The 17,447-nt window shown below is 41.8% G+C and overlaps 1 protein-coding gene and 1 non-coding gene across 4 annotated transcripts in view; both read left to right on the top strand.

The window, feature by feature from the left end:
- The window catches only part of LOC119250713 (protein Mdm4-like), a 139,616-nt gene that overhangs the window by 82,979 nt on the left and 39,190 nt on the right, over nucleotides 1-17,447 (top strand). Inside the window, exon 1 of one of the 3 annotated variants that reach the window (XM_054697698.1) lies at nucleotides 7,515-7,656. The exons of 1 other annotated variant lie outside the window; for it this stretch is intronic. The gene's annotated coding sequence lies outside the window, so the exon portion shown is untranslated. Of the gene's footprint in view, nucleotides 1-7,514; nucleotides 7,657-12,636; nucleotides 12,704-17,447 lie in introns of those variants that run through there. One more of the 3 variants, XM_037518359.2, reaches the window with a different exon arrangement.
- On the top strand, nucleotides 1,096-1,168 carry TRNAK-UUU (transfer RNA lysine (anticodon UUU)). Its single transcript has one exon. It is a non-coding gene; the product is annotated as a tRNA-Lys (tRNA).

Genomic DNA, 17,447 nt, shown 5'->3' with positions numbered 1-17,447 from the left:
AATTTGTTAGTCTTTGTTTTGAAAGAATCAGACAATTGTAGGAAAGAAATTTTTCCTAGTAAGGCTGAATTGTTTTGTTGCCCATTGTGTTCAGAAGCCTCAAGTTCCCAGAAACAAGAATAAATTCTCTCATCAGACTGTTAAATTTCATAACCCTGTGTTCCACACCCTTTGTGTCAGGATTGGTGAAATGGATTTTTGGAAAAAATAGACCAATCTGGAAAATTTTGTTCTTCAGGTTCCAAGTTGCTCCCATCCTGAACACTGCACGGGCTTTAGAAGGACTCATTTTGTGAGCCTGACTTGAAATCTACAACTTGCCTGGAAGAGGGGGAAAGGCAGAGAATCAACCAAAAGTCTATATTCAGGATCTAAGCTTCCTTTCTTTAGTCTCAATTCAGACCCACTTTTCATAGTCACTTTCATTTTCCTTTATTAGAGCCCCTATTGGTGAGTCAAACTTATCTTTCCTTCTTTAGTGGCAAGGAATGCTTCATCTAATGGCAACATAATATCATGGATGGAAGTGTATTTTTCATCAAAGGCATTATAATCTGGTTCAGTGAAATTAATAAATTAAGAGAATTTATTAGGGAAGTGATAGATAAAATTCAAAAGAATTGTGTTCAAAGAGGTTACAGGCGTGGCAGACCTCTCCTGCCGCCTGCTGCTCCCCTCAGCAGTGTACCTTGGTCTATCTGCCTGTTCTGCTCCCTGCTGTCTCTGGTAAATCCTCTCACCCTCCTGCGCCTCTGGCCTGTACCCTAGCTCTTGTATAAAAATAAATAACCCTTTAAAAAAATAAAATAAAAAAGGTTACAACTGTATGTCTGAATTTTGGATGGTCTTGGCTTTTTTTGGGGGGGTAACTTTTTAACATTAGAAGGTTTAGTGGATATTGGCAACTGATCAAACGTGAAATACGGAAGAACTTGAACACATGTCTTACGTGAAAGGAAAACAAATGTTGACGTCACCTTACCACGCCAAATATATACATATTTTTAAAGCCAAATTGGAATCTAGCTTTAATTCACGAGAAACAACTTACTAGAATTATATCAAGTGAATAAAAGAAAAGCCTAGTGCAAGAGCGCCCGGATAGCTCAGTCGGTAGAGCACCAGACTTTTAATCTGAGGATCCAGGGTTCAAGTTCCTGTTCGGGCGTCTGCAGCTTTTGCACATTCACAGCTTACTAAATATTTTCTATTAGCAAAATTATAACACTGAAGCAAACTTCTTTTTAAATCGAACACAATTATCTCAGTATTGATTTCAGAAATTGCTAGAAGTTTGTTCTCACGGAAAGAAAGTGTAAAATCCCGAAACTTTTTGGAGAGTATACGCAGGTTTACGCAGGGTGGTTTCCCAGCAAGAAGTTTTGTTTTTTCAGATTGCTAATAATAAAGGAAACCAAAAACAAAACGTGAAAAAGAGAGGTAAAGATGGCGGCGGGGGAATGAACAGCTGGAGGGAGAGCACGAGCGCGCAGTTTGGCAGCTAACGGGGTTGAACTGTGCGGTTAGCCGCGGAAGACGGATTCTGTCTGGGGCCAGGAGCTTCCCCTGTAGGTCCCCTGCAGGCGTCTGCGTCATTATAAATGACGCAAACCCTGAAAGGGTCTCCAGCCTTGGGGCGCAGCCTGCAAATCCGGAGATGGGACCTGTGCCGGGGCCCGCACACGGGGCGTTACTGACCTCGCCGCCAACGGTTCTTTCCCTCCGCGGCCTCCGGGGCCTGAGCGCGGGCCTTGACAGTTACCCTCGGGGTTTAGAGTGGGGAGTTAAGGGGGTTTTGTTAGATGATGTTCCTTTTCTTCATGCCGTTTTTAACTGACTTAAACTGATTACTCTGGTCCAGCAATTCCACTTTTAGGAATTTGTCCTAAAGAAATAATTTGGGATGTTTGAACAGACCTGACCCCGCGAGAGCTCCTCATGGTATTTTAATTGGGAAAAAATGGAAGAGACATAACTAACTATATAAATTATGGTACAGCCTTATTATGGAATGTTATGCATCCGTTACTAATGTCTGGAACCATACAACTTGAGAAAAATTGCAAAATATTGTTAAAATTAGGAAATATTTCAAATCAATTTTTTTTTTTAAATTGGCTGAATGTATGTACAATATAAGGATAAATGCTTCTGCAATGTTTGGGTTCTGAAGTTAGGTACCTTGTTTTTGAGTCCTCGCACCACATGGGATTTGGAGTAAGCTACTTGGGTGAAATAGTCCATGGGTATATGGAAGTTGTTTAGAACAGTGTGACATATAATAAGAATTTATAAAGTCACAAACACAATGCAATGATGTAACAAGAAAAGCTTCTATGGATTCTGCCCTATCATTCTTTCACACTTTCCACCTTTCAACAAGGCTTAACATATTTGACTGGTGTAGAGGGAGATACAGAGAACTGACAGACAACAATATTAGATTAATTCTGGACAAAAAATGAATAGCTTTTTCTCTTAAATAGCAGGGAACTATCAACAGTGTGGCTCACCAATATTCTACCTAACTATCCGGGTGCTTCACCAACCTTCTCTCTTTGCAAAGGAGCGGAGGCAGCTCTCCTTGTCGCTAGGCTGCCCGCCTATGACTATGCAGGCGTCTCTCCTAACAAACCTGTCCCTTTCAGGGGCTGCTCCTTCTGCCCACGTGTGTTTGTGCAAGCATCCTTTACTTCCCTTCCCTTTTTATAACAAACCTGACCTTTTGAATATTAAAAAAAAAAAAAACACTCTGATTCCTTACCATTTATTTATAGCAGCATTGAAAATCCTCCACATCCTTCTTTGCTAGGATTCCATGTCAGCACCTTTTAATAGAAATGTGATGCAAGCCATGTATCTACTTAAATTTTTTCCATTAGTAATATTAAAAAAAAAAAGGGCCTCCCTGGTGGCACAAGGGATTAAGATGCAACCTATGAAGCTATCCACTACCTCTGTAGCACCAGTTCAATCCCCCATCAGGGAGATGCCCACATGGCGCTGCAGACCTCTCCTGTCTGGACTGCTTCTCCCTTCAGCAGTGTATTTCAGTCAATCTGCCTATTTTGTTCCCCACTCTGTCTCTGGTGAATCCTCTCACAACCCCCCCATCCCCTGCCGCACCTCTCCTAGTTCTTGTATGCAAAAATAAATCAATCTTTTAAAAAATAAAATAAAAAACAAAATTATTTTATTAATATTTTATTCTGCCCAATATATCCAAAATATTACTATTTTTATGTGCAACCAACATAAAACACTGAGATATTTTACATGATTTCCTTCATACCAAATCTTTGAAATCTCATATGTACTTTACATTTATAGTACATCTTTTGGCTAGGAGAGTTTCAAGTCACATGTGGCTGGTAACTCTCATTTTGGACAGTGTGATTTAATACACAATCAAATCTTCCACTTCAATCAAAGTGGACTCTTCTCAGTTGTCAGACTATGTCTTCTAATTCCTCATCTCTTTCTTCTCTTCACTATTTATGCCTTGGTTCTTCTTCAAATGTTCTCCCATCTCTGCCTTTTGAAATCATATTAGTTTTTTAAGGTCCCACTCAAATGATACCTTGTCTATAAAACTTGCAATAAGAAGGAAAGATTAATTCCAGAGACTAGACTGACATTCAGTTTATGGTCACATTACTCAAATAGACAAAATAAAACTGGATCTTTATGCTGTGCACAAAAATCAATTCCAATGAGTTAAAGGCCTAGTGTGAAAAGAAAATCTTTAGAACTCTTAGGAGAAAATATATGAAAGTATCTTTATGACTCAAAGACATAAAGATATGTCTTCTAAATAATATACAAGAAGAATCTTCTAAATAATATACAAAAAAAGAAATAAGACACACAGAAAATAATCAATTTGACTTAATTTAAAACTTCTGTTCATTGAAAGAAAACATGAAAAAGCGAAAACAAGCTATATATATATTTTTTTTGAAACTTATTTGCAATGCATGTAATCAAGGATTAAAAGATTGATACTCAGATTATAAAGAGAACTTTTACAAATCAAAACCAAAAGACAAACAAGGGCCTTCCCAGTGGCGCAGCAGGTTGAGCACAGCCCTGTGAAGCTGTCCGTAGCCTCTGCAGTGCAGGTTTGACTCCTGGCTGGCCAGGGAGATACCCACATGGCGCAACAGACCTCTCCTGTCTCGCCGCTGCTCCCCTCAGCAGTGTATTTCAGTCTGTCTGCCTGTTCTGCTCCCTGCTCTGTCTCTGGTGAATCCTCTCACCTCCCCCACCTCTAGCCTGTACCCCAATTTTTGTATAAAAATAAAACAAATCTTAAAAACCAACCAACAAACAAACAAAAAATCCAAAAGACAAACAATGCAACAGGAAAATGGGTAAAAGAACTCATAGATGAGTAACAATAAATCAATAAATATGGAAAAAAATCAACCTTGTTAATAATCATGAACATATACATTAAGCCATCATGAGAATCATTTCACATCTCTCAGATTGTTTTTTAAATAATCTGATAATATCAAGGATTGGCAAAGGTGTGGAGCAACAGAACACACTCCTGTTACTCTGGAGAGTGCTTTGTCATGATCCAATAGAGTGGATAATGTATATGTGACTTTACTCTCTACAACACACACAAAAATGGATCTTCCATATGATCCAGCAATTCCACTCCTACGTATCTACCCAAAGGACACAAAAACATTAATTCAAAAGAACACCTGCACCCCCATGTTTATTGCAGCACTATTTACAATAGGTAAGCTATGGAAACAACCCAAATGCCCCCAAAATAGATGTCTGGATCAAGAAGATGTGGTATAAATACACAATGGAATATTATTCAGCAATCAAAAAATAAGCTCATGCAATTCACAGCAACATGGATGGAGCTGGAAGGGATCATGCTCAGTGAAATAAGCCAGAAAGAAAAATACTGGATGGTTTCACTGATAGGAGGAATGTAGAGGAACCAAATAAGTGATTAGGAAAAAAAATAATTATAATAAATTAAAAATCAAAATTAACAAGCAACTACAAACCAGAGACATTCTGCAGGTGGGGAGAAGGGAGTAGGATCAAAACAGGGGTAGGAAGAGCACAAGGGAGTATGATGATGGTACATGGGTGAATGGATGGTGGGAATTTCACAGGGACTATAACTGAGATGAGAAAGCAATCATACATTGTACAAAAATGAAGAGTGATGTAAAAATTATATAAAATAAGGGCCTCCCTGGTGGCACGAGGGGTTAAGCACAGCACTATGAATCTATCCGCAACATCTGCTGCACAAGTTTGATCCCTGGCCAAGGAGCTACCCACATGGTGCAGCAGACCTCTCCTGTCTCCCCGCTGCTCCCCTCAGCAGTGTATTACAAATTGAAGATCTGTGTAACTTTCTGGTTTCTACAAATAGACTAAACTCAGATTTCCTGTCTCTTTATTCAGTAGTTTGTGAGTCTAGTTCTAAGAGATGGAAGTGGTGACCATTAAGTCACTTATGAGTATGTTAAGCCAATTTCATTTTCTTTTTTGGTAAGGTTATTTGACTGGTAAAAGATATTATAGGTATGGCTTATTTTCTTTCTTTCTTTTTTTAAGATTTATTTATTTATGCATAAAGAGCTGGGGCATAGACCAGAGGTGTGGGGGGGTGGGTTGAGAGACAGAATGGGGAACAGAACAGGCAGATTGACCAAAGAACACTGCTGAGGGGAGCAGCCGATGAGACAGGAGAGGTCTGCTGCACCATGTGGGTTGCTACCTGGCCGGCCCAGGATGGAACTCATGCTGCAGAGGCTGTGGACTGCTTCATAGTGTGGTGCTTAACCCCTTGCGCCACCAGGGAGGCCCAGATATGGTTTATTTTCATTATAGCATGTAATTTGATGAAGTTTTATGAATTCCTTTAGAAAGGATAGAGAAATGTTGCCAAATGTTGACCACTAATATGTGGGATCATTGGAGGTTTAAGAAAAACACTGGAAGATGAATGATTTTCATGAATCAGGTGTCAACTCTAAGGGGAAAAAGTTCTATTCTTAACCATGTCTCATTCAACTTATTTATGAAGGCTTTAAATGATGATAAATATGTTGATAAAAATTTTGCAGAATGCAAAAGTGAATTAATCTCTCTCAGCCTTTCAGGAGAGGCTAACCTGCAGTCCATGCATCACTACACTTACCACATTCTTTTGATCTGGGCAGTCTGACTCCTCCACTAGACAGATTGCAAGTCCTCTAGGTTTGGAATCCCCTACCTTGGTGCTTGGCACATAGTAGGTATTCAACAAATATATGTCCATCTTAAACAAGCTTAATTGCAAGGAGGGATCATAATTCAAAAGTTCAGGATACAGTAGGAAGGGATCCAAGCTAACCTGAAACTATTTAAAAGAAACAAATTCCTGTTTTGGAATTTTAAAAAAAACTAAAATTAACTGCACAGGTGAAAGAGTTGACAGTGGTTCACCTAAAAGAGCACCTCCGTCCCCCCTCCCCCCTTTATTTTTTTGAGAGGAGTGGTTGCTGACTTAAAGCTCTCTGGAAACAACTGAAAAAAGAAGTTTCTTCAGCTTATTTACAGAACTCTGAAACTCTCAGCGACAGAAATAGAGGAAGGTGCGATATGCAAATTAAAGGAGTTCACTGCCCCATTTTCATTTGCCTGAGACCGTGTGTACCTCAAAACCCCACATTTTAAAAGGGACAAATGGGTACTTGTGCAGAAGATGGTGACTAGGTGGCAGGGGGCTTGAAGCCGTGCCAAATAGAAATAGCTGGAGACGCTGACGGGATTTTTTAGTTTGTAGAAAATCAAACAGGGTTAGGGATGGTTTATGCTAGCTGTCTTCAAATAACCGAACAGACACTACTCAGTTCTCCAAAGAGCAGAACTATCATCACTAGAAATTGCAAAGTAACATTATGTCTGCTCAGGACTCCCTCTAACTTGTAGAATCTCCCTGAAGTTAAACGGAATGAGGTATTTAGGGGCGGTAATGCCGCTTGGTCCCAGCAAGAGTTCGAAGAGAGTTAGCCCGACAGGTTTGAAGGTACTTTTATATTGCGAAAGCGTAGACTGGAGGACCCCATTTCATCGTGCTTTGCGCGTTTGGCATTTCCCATGACATCTTGCAGTCGCCCGGTGTCTACTAGTCTGATCTCCCCCAAAAGCGCCCACGCTGCGTTTCCGCTCTTCAGCCTCCTGTGGGGAGTAAGAGTAAGTTAACACCGAGGAACTGAGGAGAGGCGCTTTTCTGAAGGACGCCTCTGATTACCCTCTCGGGTTTTTCCTCTCCCAGTTTTGCGATCTCCTAGGGCACGTCTGCAAAGGCCTCAAGGCCCCGCAGTACTCAAGATGCTCGCGCCTGAAACCTTACGACTCCTCGCCACCCACGCTCTGCGCCTCTCTCTCCGGACCAGCCTCTCCTCTATGGTAGGAGAGCGCGGCCGGTCCAACTCTCCAGCCCTCCAGTTGCCCCATCGAAGCTTTCCGGAGGCCTCACCGGAAGCGCTTGTGAGGAGCGTTGGAGAAGCCGGAAGTTGCGCCTTCTTTCCTCGCCGTTTCAAAATGCGGTTGAGGCCTTGAGGCCTCGGGGCCTGCGACTGACGCCCCCTGTCCCGCGCTTGGCGGGGGAGCGGCGGCCTTCAGGTGTGGCTCTGGACTTAAGCCGGCGGGGGGCCGGGGGGCGGGGAGTGGGGAGTGGGAGCTTGCGGGTGGATGGCGGCGTGGGGCCGGGTGCGCCGGGCAGAAGAAGGGCTGGGGCAGGATTAGAGGAGCAGCCCCCCAGGAAGATGAAATGGAGGTGAAGTGACGTGTCACCTATTCAGCTACCGGGCTCCAAACCTAAAATCGAAATATTGGTATTGACGATGTTTAATTGGACGCAGAATTGGAGGAATGTTGAGGCACTTGGGAGGAAAAAAGGTTGTGAGAGAGGGAAGCGAGGAGAATGACATTGGGGTGTCTCTCGAGAATCTCGGAGCTGCGGGTCATCTGTCTCAGAGACCCTGAGGGCTCCTTTGAAGAAAGCTCCTTTGTGGCCACACCCAGGCTTCCCAGGCAGAGTGTCAGGAGATGGCGCTCAGGAATGTGTGTTTCTGTCATCAGCTTCCCGTTTGGTTTTTTTTATCCTATGAAGCTTGAAAACCGCTGTTTTGAGGGGAGGTCTGTGTTGCGAAGTCCCTGCATACCTTGGGATGCTACACGTGGAACAAAAATCTGTCAGAGACTTTACTTCTCAGTTTAGGTTTATTCCTCTTCTTCCCTCGTACATTCTGATGCGAAAAAGTAATTTGAAACATAAATATTTATTTCATGATAAGCACTGGTTATGATCATAACTTTTTTAATAGTTAAAAAAAGTGCATACCTGTTTGAGAAAATGCACACAGTATAGAAGTATGTAAAGTTAACTGTCCATCTTTACTAACCTTTTACCTCTTGCAGTTAGCTACTTTATATTTATTTATTTATTTTTATTTTTATATTCCCCATACAATTGCACCCCCCTTATTTTGGCTCCAATCCCTCCTTTCCCTGCCCCCCCCCGCCCCCATAGTGTGTCTCTGGTTTATAGTTGTTTGTTGACTTTGATTTTTTCTGTCTTATAATATTTTTTCTATTTTTATGCATAATGTTTTAAAACAACATTGGGATCATTTTGTATGTATTCTTCTGCATCTTAAATTTTTCAAATATCAATGTCATGGACAGCTTTCCATAAAGCATACATACTATACTTAGTGTGTTTTTTTTTTTTACAAATCATACTTTAAAGACTTGCATGATATTGCATTACAGGATTATACAATAGTTTCTTTAATCAGTTCCCCCTTGGTGGATTTTTAGGTTGTCTTCTGACTTGGTTGTTTTGCAAACTGTGCTGGAGTTTACTTTTGCTACACACTTATTCTTTGTAGGTGTGTAGTAGGCTTGGTAAGAATTAAAAGCTCTGAAAAGTAGTTTCTTTATTAAAAGAAAAAATCTAATCATTTCTGTGTAGTTGAGGGAGAATCAGACAGTAGTTTTTAATAGAGATCCCTAGGGCTCTAAAGAATTGGTAAAAATGATTAGTTCTGCTAACTTCTGATAAGTTATTGTTTTGTGGGCCCAGCACGCTTCTTTTGCATGCCCATGTCGGCTGGTCCTTTGCTCCTTAAGTGCTCTGAAAAAACAAGGTATTTTGCTCTACCTTGGGATATTCCTAGTTTTATATTATGGGAGAAGTAGTGAAATTGGTTTTTCTTTCAGTAAATACACCTCTTCTGAGGAAGGGCCCTTTTGAATACAGCAACAGAAAATAGCAAAAAGGGCTTTCTGCTTTCATTTAAAAGCAGACAAATTCTTCTCAGTTTTCTTTACATATCCCTAGGGTTTATTAATTGGAAAGAAACTTATTCAGAGAGTTAAAGCAATGACACTTAATCTTTTAATAGGACTGAAGTATTTTCTAAGAGGGCTAGATTTTTCAAGATACTATAGATAAACACAATATTTGTGATTTTCTCATTTGGTATATATACCATTCAATAAAGTAACTAAAACCTGTTTTTTCAATTCATATTTTTTTTCTGTTTACCCTGCTTTTAAAATGAGATAATTTAAATCACATCACGGATATATCATTTTACCTTTAAATATGCCAGAATGGGGCCTCCCCGGTGGCGCAGCAGTTGAGCGCTGGGTTGCGAAGCTGCCCGAGGCCTCTGCGGCGCCGGTTCGATCCCCGGCTGCTCCCAGGCCACCGGAGGAGGGTCCCACATGGCGTGCAGACCTCTCCTGCCGCCTGCTGCTCCCCTCAGCAGTGTACTTCGGTCCTTCTGCCTGCTCTGCTCCCCGCTCTGGCTCTGGGGAATTCTCTCACCCTCCTGCGCTTCTGACTGTACCCAGTGCATGTATAAACAAAACAAACAAACAAGCAAATAAATAAATAAATGAAACATGCCTCTATAGAAAAAAAAAAAATATGCCAGAATGTATATCTTATCAGGTCAGGATTAAAAAAAAATGATTGCCATGCATTCAGTTAATCGTTTCTAATAGTATCTGCTGTATATTACATCATTCAAAATTTCCTGACTGTTTAGAAAAATATGACATTTTGCACATGGCTTGCTTGAATCCAGACTTGAACAGGAATACACACTGTATTAGGTTTATTATATTTTACATTTTATTTATTTTTTAAAGATTTATTGATTGATTGATTGATTGATTGATTTATACAAGCACTGGGTACAGTCAGAAGTGAGGGAGGGTGAGAGAATTCACCAGAGCCAAAGCAGGGAACAGAACAGGCAGACTGACTAAATACACTGCTGAAGGGAGCAGCAGGCTCAGCAGGGGAGGTCTGTGCGCCATCTGGGCCCCTTGCTGGCGGCCGGGAATCGAACCGGCGCTCCAGAGGCTGCGGGCAGCTTTGCAGCCCAGTGCTCAACCGCTGCACCACCAGGGGAGGCCCTATTTTATATTTTAAAAAGATTTATTTTATTTATGCATATAAGAACTGGGGTGTAGGCCAGAGGTATGGGTAGTGGTGAGAGAATTCATCAGAAACAGAGTGGGGAGCAGAACAGGCAGATCCACTGAAATACACTGCTGAGGGGAACAGTGGGCAAGACTGGAGAGGTCTGCTGTGCCATTTGGGTCAGCTCGTTGGCTGGCGATTGAACTTGTGCTGAAGTGGCTGCAGATAGCTTCATAGTGCTGAGTCTGAGCTGCTTGCACCACCAGGGAGGCCCTTAGGTGTGTGTTTTTAAGTCTCTGTAACAATCTCCTTAGTTCAACTCTCCTACCCAACCGAAGTCCTATATGAGTATTAGGTACTTTCCTCTACCCTTCGTTTTCCCTACAAACATGTAGTTAGACCTGAGGTTTGATTAGATTTTAATATATATTTTTTGGATCAAGAATATTGCATAGGGCTTCCCTGATGGCGCAAGGTTTAAGTTGCAGCACTATGAAGCTGTAGAAAGCCACTGCAGCACGAGTTCGGTCCCCAGCCAGGGAGGTGACCCGCATAGCACAGCAGACCTCTCCTGTCTCTCCGGTTGCTCCCCTCAGCAGTGTATTTCAGTCAGTCCGCCTGTTCTGTTCCCCACTCTGTCTCTGGTGAATCCTCACCCCACAGCTCTGGCCTGTAATCCAGCTCTCGTGTACATAAATGAATAAATCTTTAAAAGAAAAGTTTTTTTTTAAAAAAAGAATATTTCATAGGGGAGGTACTGGGTGCTTCTTATACTTCACATCAGAAAGTGTATGATGTGTGATTGACATTTTTAGAGGTAAGTTTAGTCAGTGCGTCAAGTGCTTAATCCTACTGCATATGTGTTAAAATCTCCCCTTCCCCCTCTATCAGGTGGTTTTAACATCTAATAATGATTGCTGAGGAGATGACATTTAACCTGAGACTGGAATGTTGAGGATGAATCAGTCTTGTACTGAACTCACTCTCAGTGCTCCTAGTGAGGGGACACTGTGCAAAAGCCCTGAAGCAGGAAGCAGAGGCCCTGGTAGAGAAACCAAAATGTCAGGGTGACTCAGGAGCAGGGGGAAGATAGTGCGGCTGGAGGGCTGGACTGTTTCTCTTGAGGACAGCAGTAAGCTATTGCGCAGGGCGGGTGCGGTGGACTTGCTTTTTTGTTTTGGTTTGTTTTTTGAATCCTGCCTATAGTGTGGAGCTTGGATTGAGAGACCAGTTAAGAGTCTATTGCTACTTCTTGAAGTAGTCAAGAAGTAACACATTTTGGTTTGGGGAAATGGTCGCAGAGAGAAAGAGAAGGGATGGTTTTAAAATCTCCAGGGTCTGGTGATGTGATAAGGGGGAGGAGGGAGTCAAGATGAATCCTAACTTCTGGTCTGCGTGACTGAATGTAACTACCCACTGGCAGCAGGGTGTAGTGGAAAAATGATAAACTTTAGACTTGGGCAAGTTATTTACTTCTTTAAGCCTTTAGTTTTTCTTTTAAGGAGCAGATAACAGTACCTAATCCTTCCTATACTCAGAGGGATTGCAAGTAGAAGAGGGACAAGATTTCTCTATTTCTCACACATGTCTTTGAACAAAGACTCTGTTCATGATGTTTTCCCTCTCCTTTTTCTCAGTATTCTCCCATTTACAAGTCCTTCCACTACTACTTCACTCTGTCTTACTCTTCCTCTGCCTTGCAAGTAACTTGTGAGGTTTAAATTTTCAGAGTTGCCAGTCCCTATTATAATGCTCCTCTTTCTACTCGACTGCTGAATTTGTGTGACTACTGCCTCCTTTCCCAGAAATCATTCTTGAACTATTAAAAAAAATGCTATGGGAAACAAATGGGTGTGTTTTGAACTGGGGTGTGTGTGTGTGTGTGTGTGTTTCCTTTGGAGGTGTGTGTATTGACCTCTAAGACAGGAGTCTGCCTGGCGCTGCTGTAGAAGAAGAAAACCATGGGGAAGGGAACTGTTGGACTACTGTTTTAGTTTCTCATCTCCCTCATTATCTTGAAATTACCTTTTTCTACTCTTGCTGTCACCAGAGCCCTAGTCCAGCTCTCCTCAGGAGTAAATCAGGGTTGTAGGAGTCTCATCTTGTCGAGAAAAACAAGCAATGACAGTCTTGTACTGAACTTCCTCAGTCACTTCTGTCCCTTATCCTCTTATACCTTAGGTCGCTCCAAGTCCCTATTATGATGCCTCTTCTCCCTGAGGAACAAAGGTGAATGTTTGATTTCAGTGGCGATTGTATGTGGTGTAGAGTGACTGATGTTCTGGAGCTTGCACTTGCCACTTTTTCATTTCCTACCTTGCTTCATCTTACTGCAACTGATGTGAGTTGGAATCTAGTCTTCTTCCACATGGTTTGCCTGTCAGAGTAGCTGCTGTTCTCCAGGAAAAATAACACAAAGACAGTTGAAGAGCACAGAAATAATTTAACAGACCAACATTTTAATGTTAGACTGGTAATTAATCATAAAAGAAACAGGGCGGGCCTTCGTGGTGGTGCAAGGGGTTAAGCACCACGCTATGAAGCAATCCGCAGTCCGCAGCCTCTGCAACATGACTTCGATCCCCAGCCGGCCAGGGAGCAACCCACATAGCAGCAGACCTTTCCTGTCTCGCCCGCTTCTCCCCTCAGCAGTGTATTTCAGTCACTCTGCCTGTTCTGTTCCCCGTTCTGTCTCTGGTGAATCCTCTCCCCCCTCCCACATCTCTGGCCTGTACCCCTGTTCTCGTATGCATAAATAAATATTAAAAAAAAAAAACCAGGGAAATATTAGCAAATATCCTTATTGAAATAAGCAGGGACGAAGAATATCAAGCATAGGGCCTCCCTGGTGGCACAAGGTGTTAAACACAGCATTATGAAGCTATCTGCAGCAGACCTCTCCTGATTTGCCTGCTGTTCCCTTCAGCAGGGTATTTCAGTCAGTCTGCCTGTTCTGTTCCCTGCTCTGTCTCTGGTGAATCCTCTCACCCTCTCACACATCTGGCCTGTACCCTGGTTCTTGTATAAATAAATAAATAAATCTTTAAAAAAAAAAAAAAGAACCCTATCAAGTGTATGCTAGCAATTTTGAAAACAAAATGGAAGCAGAAACAAAAATTTTGAATATGTTTGAATTAGCATTACAATTTGTTTTTTTATTTTATTTCATTTTTTTTTTTAAGATTTATTTATGCATACAAGAACTGGGTACAGGCCAGAGGTGTGTGTGTGGGGGGGGTGAGAGGATTAACTGGAGACAGAGTAGGGAACAGAACAGGCAGTTTGACTGAAATACACTGCTGAGGGGAGCAGCAGGCAAGTCTGGAGAGGTCTGATGCACCATGTTGGCTTCCTGCTGACTGTTCAGGATTGAAATCGTGCTACAGAGGCTGTGGACAGCCTCATAGGCAGTGTATTAACCCCCTGCGCCACCAGGGAGGCCCAGCATACAATTTTGCATAATATTTATTAAAGAAGTTAAAATTGTGAGGGCCTCCCTGGTGGCACAAGGGGTTGAGACGTAACCTGTGAAGCTATCCACCGCTACTGCAGCACAAGTTCAATCCCTGGACAGGGAGCAGCCCACATGATGCAAAAGACCACTCCTGACTTGCCCGCTGCTCCCCTCAGCATTGTATTTCAGTCAACCTGCCTGTTCTGTTCCCCATTCTGTCTCTGGTGAATCCTCTCACTCCCTACACCTCTGGCCTGTACCCCAATTCTTGTAATGCATAAATAAATAAATATTTTTTAAAAGTTAAAATTGTGATTAAAAATCTTCCCACAAAGAAAACACTGGCTTTTATCAGTTTTGCAGGTGGATTCTACCAATCTTTCAAAAACCATAACATCTCCATTTTGTAGTTTTCAGACAGTAAAATAATAGGTACTACTCAAAAATTCATTCTATTAGGCCTGATAGCCCTAACATCAAGATGAGACAAAAACAGTAGACAATTGCAGACCCATTTCATTTACATAGATTTAGGACCTAAGCAAAATAATTAGCAAATCAAAATGAACAGGTTATTAAAAAAGGGTAATACCCAGAAACCAAGTTGGGTTTATCCTAGGTATATAAGGATTTAATGTTGTTGTTTTTTTTTTTTTTTAAGGATTTATTCATGCACACAAGAGCTGGTGTACAGGCCAGAGATGTGGGGGGTGAGAAGATCCACGAGAGACATGGGGAACAGAACAGGCAGACTGACTGAAACACACTGTTGAGGGGAGCAGCAGGCTAGACAGGAGAGGTTTGCTTTGTCATGTGGGTTGCTCCCTGGCTGGCTGGGGATTGAACTTGTGCTGCAGAGGTTTTGGATTGCTTCACAGTGTGGTGCTTAACCCCTTGCGCCACCAGGGAGGCCCTGTAAGGATTTAATATTTAGAAAATCCATAAATCCAAAATTCACATTGATTAAAAGACAAAAATGATCATCTCAGTAAATAAAGAAAAAGCACTTTATAAATCACTCTTACAGTCTTATTTAATGAGGAAAAAGAGGGAGACTTCTAAGCTAATAAAAGAGTAGCTGTTTAAAAAAAAGCAAATATGTTGTAGGGAAACAATGAGAGCACTTCCTTTAAAGTCAGAGACAAAGAAACCTGATATATATTCAACATTGCATTGATAGTCCTAAGTAGTAAGACAAATAGAAGAAATTAGAGGCACAAGAATTGGGAAGAGGGAATAAAATTCTGTTACCTGCAGATGATAGGATCATTTACATAGAGAACAATGATTTGAAAAAATAGGTTAATAGAAGTAATTATGTGAGTTTTTGCAAGAGAACTAGATATAAGATTAATGAGTCATTTGTATTTCTTTACATAGGCATAAACCACTAAAAATCAATGAAAGAGAAGGCATGATCGTGTCAAAACTATTTTAGAAATTACTGTAATGCAGTGGTACTAGCCCTCTAAGGAGAATGTTCAGGAACACTGCTAAGATATTAAATAAGTCTTTAATAAGTAGAAGAATATATCATGTTAATGAATTAGAGAACAATTTGATTGCATTATAAATGTAATATTCAAAATCCCAACAGGGATTTTCTTTTTCTTTTTTTTTTTTTAATAGAGGCATTTTTTTTATTTATTTATTTGTTTGTTTGTTTTGTTTATACATGCACTGGGTACAGTCAGAAGCCCGGGAGGGTGAGAGAATTCACCAGAGCCAGAGCGGGGAGCAGAGCAGGCAGAAGGACCGAAGGACACTGCTGAGGGGAGCAGCGGGCGGCAGGAGAGGTCTGCGCACCATGTGGGACCCTCCTCCGGTGGAAGGGGAGCAGCCGGGGATCGAACCGGCGCCACAGAGGCCGCGGGCAGCTTCGCAACCCAGCGCTCAACCGCTGCGCCACCGGGGAGGCCCCCAACAGGGATTTTCATAGAACTTGATGATACTAAAATTTATATGGAAGAGTTAAGGGACCAAGCATAGCTAGTCACTTCTTAAAAGGAACAGGGAGGGGAAGATTGCCATACTGGATAGCAAGACTCACAGGAATTAAGACAGCGTGGTGCTGTGTAAACACAGAAAGGTTGACCAGTGGAATAGAGTAGAGAACTCTGAGGTGCATATAAGGGAAATTTGATAAATGACAGAGGTCATGGTCCAGAAAGGTATTGTTAAATTGAGCTGGGAAAAATGACCATTGAAATGGAAAGAGAAAAGTGACACTTGTGTAAAATCTCTAAAAAGAAAAATAAGTCAGGTCCAGATGGATTAGGATTTAAATGTCATAGAAGTTTAAAAATTTTAGCAGGCCCTCCTGCCAGTCTTAGTAAAAAGTATAGGTAAACATAAGACCTTGGGTGGGGATTCCCTGGTGGCGCAAGGGGTTAAGCACCACACTATGAAGCAATCCACAGCCTCTGCAGCACGAGTTCGATCCCTGACCGGCCAGAGAACAACCCACATGGCACAGCAGGCCTCTCCTGACTCGCCCCGCTGTTCCCCTCAGCAGTGCTTTCAGTCCTTCTGCCCGTTCTGCTCCCCGCTCTGTCTCTGGTGAATCCTCTCACCCTCCCACGTCTCTGGCCTGTACCCCAGCTCTTGTATAAATAAATAATTTTTTTTTAAAAAAAAGACCTTGGGAAATAAAATATTACTTAGCTAGACCAGCTGGAGGTCATTGACTAAAAAAAAAAAAGAGGTGATAAATACAAATTTGATTTGTGGAGAATTAAGTTTTTTGGGCCTCCCTCATGGCGCAAGGGCTTAAGACGCAGCCACAGCAGCATGAGTTGGATCCCCAGCCAGGGAGGTGACCCACATGGCGCAGCAGGCCTCTCATGTCTCACCTGCTGTTCCCTTCAGCAGTTTATTTCTAGTGGATCTGCCTGTTCTGCTCCCCACTCTGTCTCTGGAATCTTCTTACCCCCTGCATCTCTGACCTGCACCGCAGCTCTTACGTCCATAAAAAAATAAATCTTTAAAAAAAAAGAATTAAGTTTTTGCTCATAAAAACGCCTTCTGGAAAATGCAGATTACAAATTGGGAGAATATGTTAGTAGAACACCCAGTTGACAAAGAGCTAATATTAAAACTCTGTAAAGAACTACTGTAAGTAAGTATAACAAAATCAATTAGAAAATGTGCAAAAGACACAAACATCTATCACAGATGAAATACATGTGGCTGACAAACATGTAAAGACAGCATCATTAGCGATCAGGGAAATATAAATCAAGGTCATACCTATTTGGCAAAAATTAAGTTTTATGATACCAAATTTTCAAGGAGGGGTAGATTGACAGAATATCTTATACATTCTGAGAGAATTATAAATTGGTACAAATATTTAAATTGAATTCTGTATTAGATTTATATATGGGGGCCTCCCGGGTGGTGCAAGGGGTTAAGACGCAGCACTATGAAGCAATCTGCAGCCACTGCAACACGAGTTTGATCCCGGACCAGGGAGGTGACCCACATGGAGCAGCAGACCTCTCCTGCCTCTCCTGCTGC

This window comes from Talpa occidentalis, unplaced genomic scaffold (genome assembly GCF_014898055.3).
Source record: "Talpa occidentalis isolate TD23 unplaced genomic scaffold, MPIMG_talOcc4v2.1 talOcc4.18, whole genome shotgun sequence".
Taxonomy (NCBI): Eukaryota; Metazoa; Chordata; class Mammalia; order Eulipotyphla; family Talpidae; genus Talpa; species Talpa occidentalis.
The sequence above is the reverse complement of the archived record's forward strand: the minus strand, read 5'-3'. Positions and strand labels throughout refer to the sequence as shown.